This window comes from Pinus tabuliformis, chromosome 6 (assembly GCF_031772625.1).
Source record: "Pinus tabuliformis cultivar Carrire ecotype Pingquan chromosome 6, CPIR1, whole genome shotgun sequence".
In the NCBI taxonomy this organism is placed as follows: Eukaryota; Viridiplantae; Streptophyta; class Pinopsida; order Pinales; family Pinaceae; genus Pinus; species Pinus tabuliformis.
The window spans coordinates 698,545,379-698,555,541 of record NC_142292.1 but is presented as its reverse complement, the minus strand read 5'-3'; the positions used below and the strand labels follow the sequence as shown (position 1 = coordinate 698,555,541).

The 10,163-nt window shown below is 33.3% G+C and overlaps 1 pseudogene; it reads right to left on the bottom strand.

Annotated features, from left to right (window-relative positions):
- Positions 1-696: 696 nt before the first annotated feature.
- Positions 697-10,163, bottom strand: part of LOC149260586 (hydroxyacylglutathione hydrolase cytoplasmic-like) — a 142,403-nt pseudogene continuing 132,936 nt past the window's right edge.

Here is a 10,163-nt window from a genome sequence, read left to right as displayed (position 1 = left end):
TAAAAGGATAACTATTCGACCTTCAATTCGTAACTCTCGGGTAACTGTTCAAACTTAACGGTCCCATGCAATTTCCAATTGGAATTTCACAACATTGTTTAAAAGGTTTTGAAACCATCGCTTTCCTCTATTTCACTTCTTATTCTCTGTAATCGACAATTTTTACACAACGACTGTTCTCAGAGAATTCTTCGACCAAAACCAGATCGAAATTGACGGTCCTTTGTCTCCTTCCCCTGATAATTCGTTACCCCAATTGTTTCCCGATAAGATCTTCTATCAATTTCTCTTATCTTTCACTAATACAGTCATGCATCCCAAGAGAAAAACTAAAGATAAAATTGTTAATCCCTTGATCCCTCCCTCCATAGATTTAGTTCACAACCCTTTAATTGATAGGGTTATCAGATTAATGAAATCCAGTGTGACTGTGACTTTTTAGAGTTATATTGTTGGTTGGAAGAAAAGCATGCAGATAAAAATGATGAAATTGGACTCTGGGAGTCAAACCTTCCCCATTATATCTTCCCTCTAACCTTCCCAACCCTTGAATTCACCAAAAAATGTTAGGCATGTTATGTCCCTTCCCAAAGAGCTATCATGGCCCCATTCGGTGACATTCTCTTTACAATTATTGCCTTGTCTATAGACCAAATGATGTTAGCATCCCTTGTGGAAAATAGTGCTCCTTTCTCCTTAGAATCCCTCGCCCAACTTTATCAAAAGATGGATTCTGCTACTAGAGCCAATATCTTTGAGATCTTCTTGCCTGAGAATGTCCAATTACCTAAGAAGAATCCTCCATAACCTTCCTCCATCTTCCCTGATCAAGCTAAACAAATTATATCCATAATTTCCTATATTTTGGTTATTATTCTGATCAGTGGGTAGATGAGCCCATTTTAGGTTTCTTCTCCATGTTTTTCACAGACAGTAAGCCATCCATGGTATTCATTTTCAATCAATTCTTGGCTGATAGAATTCATGAGAAATTTCTAAAATTTCCCAAAGAACAGGTGTTTAATTACACCTCCATTTTAATCTACATGTTCCTTTATTATCAAGTAGATAAGTTTAATTTTGCAATACAGAAGCTTGATGATGCAGGAAACTAGTAGCCAATGATTTTTTGGACCTCATTGGTCATGAAAAAGCAGCAAGAATTCTCTTACAAGCAGTTTACTAAGGAATTTGTTCACCCAACCATGAACATCCTTTATAGTTCAATACAACCTAAAATCAATGAAGATATTAAAAGAATTCTACATATAACATGTCAAGCCAGACTTGGGATTGATATTTATACCAAAACTATAGAGAAATCAAAGTTTATGGTTGCGAATTAGCACCATAAAAACTCCCTAAATACCTCCCCATGAGGATTTTTGCCCTGGAATACATCAGACAGATGTTAAATTCTGATGACATTCATTTTGTGGTGGCTAAAAAGAAATGAGAGTTCAACATAAAGATACAAGTGGGCCAATTTGTATGTAATACCCACATAATACCAGGACAGTAGTTGACGAAGCAGAAAAAATGCTTAAAGAGATGAAGTTCAACCCGAGGTTTACTTGGTATTATGACACTTGTGGTATTATTTGAAAGCTCAGAGTAGAAAATAAAAGTACTCCATAAATCCATACTTCAAGGCCCGAAATAGAAAAGTACGCAAATCGGTTGGAATGGACAGAAAACACCTTGCAGGAAGTTGAAGAACAAATATTTTCTATTTCCAGTTTGTAGACTCCCACTCCTCAAGAGAAAATGAGTAAAATACAAAGAGATGAGGGATCATCATCAACAAAAGGAAGTGAAGCCAAAGAGTTCAGGATCAGTTACAGGAAAAGGACAAAATTGACTCCTAGGACAGATGTGGACAAAGAGACAGAAGAACATGCTTCCATCATAATTACAGACTCACCACTTGCAAGCAGCAAATTTCTAACATATTCTACTGAACCTTCATCATCACAAGGTCAGAAGGAGACAAAGCTAGATTCACAGAAGGTCCAAGTAGAGAAGGAAAAGACAATTTTGGATAGGTATAGGGAGATTAAGCTTAAGAATAAGATCCTTAAAAACAATACCTATAATCAGTTCTAGAAGCAAACCTCCAGCTCACATAGCAAATTGTTATTAGTTTTTGACACAAAGCATGGAAATATGCAAATTGCCATCGTTGAGGCCCAAATTCCATAGCCAAAAATAGAATCAGACTACAAGAGCACTACATTTGAGTTTAGAACCAAAGACATTTATCTCGTTGATCAAATGGAGATGCATAAGAAACCTAGTGAGATGATATCTTCTACATTGACTAATATTGCTATGTCATTATCCAAGTTGCACGTTTCCTTTGCCAATGTTCAGTCACCGTTAAAAACTTAAAAGGTATCCTCCATAACAAAGGATAATAGGGTCAAGTCTTTGGAAGATTTGATAATCAAGATAGGATATGATCCTAAAGATGTTAATGTTGTAGAGGAGATTATCAAGAAGAATAATTTGGACATTGTAGCATTGAGAAAGAAACTTAAGCTACCATCTATAGAGGATCCATTAACCAAGGACATTGAAGAAAATAAGGCACAGAAGGGTAACATGATGAAGTTGATTATAGAGCAGAACATACAGATTAGATAGATGGAGGGAGAAATGGAGAACATGATAAAGGAGAAAGAACAAAGTTAGAAGATGGCCATTGTTACCCTGGATGCCATACCCATTTCTTAGCTTCCAGCAATAGGAACAGTCGTTGCAGCTACTTCTTCCACTCATACTACAAGTGTTGAACAGGTAACAAAGATACTGGAGAGCATGTCAATCTAGTCAGAAGAGATCAATACTTTGCAAGGGTAGCTCAAAGCTTTAGAAGTACAGAAAGCTGAAGTTGAAGCTTCTTGTCTTACTGAAGTACAGAAATCACATAGATTGTTTGAGAAGTTGTAGAAGGTAGAAAGGGATACCTCAATTAGTCAGACCTTGGCCCAAGCCAAGGAAACCATTTGGATAGGTATTCTATACTCTATGAATGATATTTGGCCATCTATCCAAATCACCTTTGAACATAAAGAATTGATAGAAAAAACCATAGAAACCATTGTTTAAGGAAGGGAGAAGATTGGAGAAATTCCCATAGAGTCCTCCAACATTATCAGATTCCTGAATTCCAAGTCAAAATATGAACTTGAAGAATTAGGAATTAGTGACAAAACTGCCACTATTTTAGGAGTCAAGAAAGTTTTGACCAAAAGGAACTTCATTGATCAATTGGAGGAAAGATGTGTAACATTAGAGCTGGGAGTAAATAGGTTCTACAACATAATTGAAGCATTAATTGAGAAAGGGTTTCCCAGCATTTATGTGATAAATGATAAATTAATCACTCAGGAAGACTATGTTCTGAAGATGAAGGAAATGGCCAGAAGTAATGTCAAGTTCAGTGAGATAAAGGGAAGTATGATAGCAAAAGCATTTTTAGAAACCATGACAATTGACTTCTACATAGAAAATCAGGCAAAACATGTTTTTGCAGTGAAGCCAACTTTTGCCAAATACACAGAGGTTGATGAAATTTACCAGAGGGTGATTAAATTAACCATACCCGATGAAATGAGATGGGAAGAACTTTGCGATTTATTGGATTAAAAGGGTAATTCGAGTGCAGTAAGACAACGACCAGCACATCAGCCAACACAACAATCAGCACATCAACACAATTTCGGGTTGACTCAACAACCAAATCCACCAAAACAGAGCCACCTTTCCTTCCAGCTATCTACGTGGCCTTTTTTTTTCTGTCAGAGATAAATTGTATTGTTTGTAATTAGGCTAATAATACACTGTCTATTGAGACATTGATTTTGTAATTATCAGTGTAAATACTTCACTGTTTGAAGTATTAAGGGTTGATTTCTGAATGTAATTTCCTCTGGATATTGTAATTTTTCAAAGTGTTGGAACATCAATAATACAGGGACCTTTTCACATGATTCATGTGGTGTACCAAATGGTGATGTGTTTCTTCTGTTTATTTGTAAACATTGTTTTTCTCTCTCTGTTATTTTGAATATCTCAATTACTTAACAGAAACTGTGATGAATAGGATTTGTTATTTAGAGCACCTTATTATGGTTGTTAGTAATTCTCATGTTTTCCACTGAAGTCAAATTAAGGAATTCTTAACTGCTCCTTAATTTCAACAAAATCTTGCATTTTTTGTTCTCTCATAATCCATTTAAATTTCTGAAAAGATCCAAATAGGCCTTGTGAAACTCCTCTAAAATTTGATGCCAAATCCAGTTTAATCTATAGACTCCATAGCCCAATGGAATTATGAGAATTTAATCAGCCAAACTATTGAAATCAAAACTATCAGTATAGTCATAACTAGCCTAAAATTTCCATAAAAACAAAGCTAAATTTTACAGAGAGATCCCGCTCTGAAGATGGCAGGGCTAGATCCCAGCTTCCAAAATGGTTTTGATGTTTTCCTATGTGATTACTCCATCAACCTCAAAAATACAGAACGAAAACAAGCCCCAAAACTTATTAATGCTAAACTAGTAAATCTTCTTGAGGCTTGGCTATGGATAAGAACACTATGCCACTATGTATGGCCGATGGCATAGTGGGCTTATTCTCCTTCCACTGTCTCTCAACCCAGTTAATTTTTTTCTTGATCCTTTCATTTTTTTGGTTCAACAGCCATTGCGCACTACACATTCTTCACCGTATACTCATGTCCACATAATACCTGAGTTGACTTGGGCAAGGAGACCAATATTTTTCCTCTATTGAGCCATAAATTTTTTTTTCCACAACCAAAAATGAACATGGTGTGTGAAAGGCCTTGGTAGTCATTGTCCTCCCCAGAGATAGTTCACCAGTGTGCACTAATGTAATAGTACAACCTTTTACATGATCGTTTTCTCCACCATAAACTTCAATTCATGGGACTAGTTTCTTAGGTTCTTCATTCCCCCCCCCAACAACCCCCCCCCCCCCCCCCCTTATTTGAGTGATGATGGGTAGTATGAAAAAATTTAATTTTTGTCCCACGTGCTTCTGTCGCCTGTGAAATATTCTAAGGTTCCAGAGGATCAACACCTTGTACATCAATGACAACACTAATTAGCACCAATCACCTTACATTCCTTTTTTGTTTCTTAAATTGTATTGAATAGACTAGCTAAAAACCTCTATAGCTTCTTGAAATAATTTAATTGGAATTTGTGATGTCTTGGGGTTTTGTCTATTTGCATTGGGAGACCTCTGAACATAGCTTTTCCATGCTTGAGAAGTTGGGCATCTTGCAGTTGTAACCAAATTGCGAATTCTTTGAAGAACATGTCAGGAATTGTCTTTTTCTCTCACTCATCAAGGACCTTGTCATCTTTATGGAAAGTGGAACCTTTTTCCTATTGGGTTTTGAGTAACCACTTATTTTAGTAACACGACCATGTATATGAAATCAACTAACATGTTCATTTGTAAATGTTGTGATGTCCATGGAATTGAGTATGTGAATTAAAAACTTTATAACCCACTTTATGTTTTACCTAGGAATACGTGGGTTGATCACTAGTTCAGTGTATATTTGCAAAATAATATATGTTTTTTTCTGAACATTTTCTTATGATTGTAAGAATTCACCACACTTATGATGAACAATGTTCGTTGTTGTACAATGTGATTACTTTTTTGCATTTATTAGAAAGGAAAAGAATGAATGTTATTTTTTTTAATTTTCAACATTGTTATTTTATCACATTCTTTAATATTGTCCACACATTTGGGATTTGTTATATGTTTTGGATGAACATTTTTCATAGTTTGCATTGAAACTGTTTTTTCAGTTCAATGTTATTGAAACTTTATAATTAAATTTTTGTAAATATGTCATGTTTTACATTTTAGGTTAGGTTACTACATGGATTCTCTTTGTTGGAGGCATAAGTAATACAAAAAATCAATCATGATGGGGAGGTCAATAGAGCCTAATACATGCCACATAATCCTTTCATTATTTCCACAAAATCAGTTAGTGTATAATTATTTGTTTGACTACAACAAGCATCCATGAAAGCCCCCTCAATATGGTGGTTGTAATCCATATCTGAGAGTAAGGGATCATAATATAGAAGGTTATGGTTTATCATGGAGCCCTTTTAAGCATGGCCATCTTCTAAGTGTTTCAGACGACACACAAATCTGTTTGTGGGACATTAATGCACCTGCCAAAAACAAGGTGCTTGAGGCCCAACAAATATACAAGGTGATATATTTTGATAGATGTTATTCAAAGTAAATTTGTGTCCGACTGCAAATAAATCCACCCATCATAATGAATTCTTATTATCATTAGGTTTGTATCTAAATACAGTTTAGGAGTTGGATGCTTTTCCCATATAATAGGATTGGTTCATATTTTGTTTTTTATCATGCTGCAACTTAGCAGAGGATTCTATAAGAAATTGAACACACAGAGGTTTTTAGGCTTCGAAAGTTCTTTTCTTTAGCTTTGTTAATGTTTCATGATTTTTAGTATATGTCAAAATGAATTTTCATGCTAAAGTTCATTGATTTTACATTATGGTAGCATGTAATAAAAAAACGTTAAATACACTATTAGAACTAAGCTCACACCTCCACAAATGTGACCATTAAAAGATGCCAAGATTATTCTTAATTTTTACTATCATTTTTGTTTTTTTTTTTTTGTAGAAAATTAATGGGATTTGTTGGTGAGTTTATGTTTGTGTATTGTTAACTTTCCAATGCCAATTTCATTATCTTTGTTGAAAATGTTTGATGACCTCATGTCAATGTAAGTCCATGAGGGTTTCGTGGAAGATGTTGCATGGAATTTAAGGTATGAGTAACCCTTTGGGTTTGTTGGAGATGACCGCCATTTGTTGATATGGGACTTTTGTACATTTGCAACTAATAAACCACTATAATAGATCATCAATGTGAGGTAAGTCAACTTAGTGTATGCCAATAATTATGAAATTTTTGTATTATATGTAGTTTCAATATGTCATTTTCATGTTTGCTCCATCCAAATTATCATTCCTATGTTACACATTTAAATTTTCATTTAATAAAAAAAAATAAAAATTGTTTCAGACATAATCCTACAAGTCTGACTTCTATTACAATTTGGCTTCCTAGCTTTTTGTTTGGACAAATGCCAACTACATTGATTTTTTCTTTAATATAATGTATGTAGAACTTTCTGAAAATTTAAAATGCATATCAGTTATATGACGCTTTTCGTAATATATCTTTTTTTATCTGCCTCTTTGTCCCCTCACTCATCCTTAGTTGTAAGCTCTAATATAGATTTTTGTCCTTTCCTCTCTTGCTCAGAACTGATATTTTTAGAGCTTTTCAGTTTATAACATCTATATTTATAATGATAGCTTAGCTTATACTCTCTTTTGCTAGGCAGATAACGTCGAGTCTGTAAATGCCTTGGCACCCACACTTTGTACTAACACTAGATGTACTATCTTTGTTCCTTTGAGAGAATTTTTTGGTCATTTGGTGGACACAAATAAAATTATCTTATCTTATACTTGGAACACAACCTGTATGATTATTTCTCCATATTTATTTTCTTGTTGTTGGGTTAGCCCTAGGACATTTTTTTTCTCTATAATGAAATCATCATCGATTGAATGTGTGTTTTTTCCTTATCAATCCCAGGGATGTCCTAGGACCCTGCCTGTGTGTTCTCTGATTGAATCTTTAGAATAAATGGGTTAAATGAAAATGTTTAATAAAACAAACAATTTATTTATGGATAGTGACACCCAATCACATAAGTTTTAGAGGTCTGCCCTCATTTACAACCATGAATAGATGCTTGCATCTCTAGATTTACCACTACATTGTAATGTTATTTTTCTAAATTATACATGAATTTCACTTAAAATGACCTGTATTTATATATTTATTTTAGCACCAAATTGACATCATGGTAAACATAAAAATATCCCATTAAGTATGAGCTGAATATGATTCAAAGAATCTCACCTTTAGCCTAAGCACATGGCTGAGTAATTTCTGGGGCGTGAATTTTTATTAGAGACACAATTTGTTTGTTTGATTTGGTTAGAAAAGTGCATGCGCTTGGTTTTAAGTGAGTTTCAATTTACCATTTGTAGCATGTTGAGAAATGGGAAAGAATAATGTGTGAAATTTATCTTGCAGGAATTGATGTTGAATGAAAGTATATAGAATTTAACCAAGCTACAGTCCGCTTTGGTAAAGGAAGAGGAACATCTTAAAACGTTTACCAAGAGTACACCATATATGAGTTTGAACACAAGTAATATATGGCTTTTTTTTAAGATATTTATTTTTTCTACCTAATAAATCATAGAAAGAAAAAAAATGATTTTGTAGGAATATTTTGAGGACCTAATTGAGTTCGATTTTTTTGATATCCTACTTGATTGATACCTTCTCATGACAAGGCAACTTTAAATATGAATTAATATTTTATTAAAACAAATAAAAATATTTTTTTATAGATACAAAAGATAAAAACAAATGTCAATGCCTTTGTTTGATTGTTACTTGAATCTGGTGTTGGTAGGTTATAGGAAATGGGATTGGAAAAAGGATGGGGAGACAATGCATAACATGTCTTGGATATGATTCATTTTTTTGTTGGAGATCCTTCAGGAACATGATCCATCAAAGTTGGAAATGTTTCTAGTAGGGATTCCTATGGTTTTAAATTTTTTATTCTTTCACCTCATGGTTATTTTGGGAAAGTAAATGTTATAGGAATTCTAGACACCAATGGACAAGTAAATAGATATTTTATAATTGCAATGACCATTCCATGATATCCTCCCTTTATTATTGATTGTATTTTGAACGTTTCCTTTGATTGTGTGTTTGCCTTTTAACTATGAAATTGAAAATACTTGGTATCATGTCCATTTAAACAACATCCAGAGTTTGAAGATGAAATTAGTATGACAGGATATTGATTGAAATATTTTGTTTTTCTTTTAACTATGAAATTTAAAATACTTGGCGTCATGTCCATTTAAACAACATCCAAAGCTTGAAGATGAAATTAGTATTACACGATATTGATTGAAATGTTTTTAGTTGTTTTGTGTTAAAATATTTTCATAAATATTATAAAAGTTTACTTTCATGTTGTTATTTGTGCACAAGTTGTCTATATAATTAACCAAGTCCATGTGTTAGAGAATGAAATGTTATTGAGAATAAAACAACAAAGATTAGGCATCACACCTCATATTATTTCTTTTCACGAGTTATCTATAGCTTGAACTTTTTAGCGTGTAAATTAGTTGGCATGATTGTGCCTAAGCTTTTCCTAAGGTTGAATACTAAGTTACTAAGGTGTTCTTTTTTGTGGTGACATTTTATTTTCTTTGTTTATACAGGTCATATGGTGACATAATAGTCACTTTCACCCAACTGAAGAAAATTTTTTCGAGCTTCTTGCTTTTCTCAGGAAATATGGCATTGACATTGCTGATGTTGAGGTGTATGTAATATAAATCCTTTATAGTCTACTTTAGTTTATATTTTAGTGTTCATCGTATTTTATGTCTTATAATCTACATTGTATCTTCTTTCATTTTCTGAAGAGGAACTCAGTATTGATGGTAAGGTGTAGAAATTGAAGAAAGAAGAAAACAATAACACTGGAGCGAAAAATGCAGAAAGAAATATAGAAGAGAACTAGTCTAGTGATACCCTTAAATCCAATATCCCAGATGAGACACACACGTAGAGACTGGTGGTCAAATCTTCAGAGCTCGTGAATTCCCCTGTAATGCATTGGAAACACAATGATAAAATTTTGAAGTGATGAAACAATATTTCATGTCTAAATTGTAGTCCAACCAATATTAAGTTGGAAACTCATATTGTAATTCTTCACATTTCGTTTAATATAATATATGTGGTTGAAATTATTTATAGTTGTACTTGATATTGTTTAGTATTGTAATTAACATATGCAACTTTGCATTTTCATATTAGATGAACATTATATGACATTTTTTTTAATTTAGTTGCAAAATTATATTAATAAATTTATATTGATTATTAATGAACACAAAAAAGCCATATAAACTACTAAATTAGTATTTAATTTA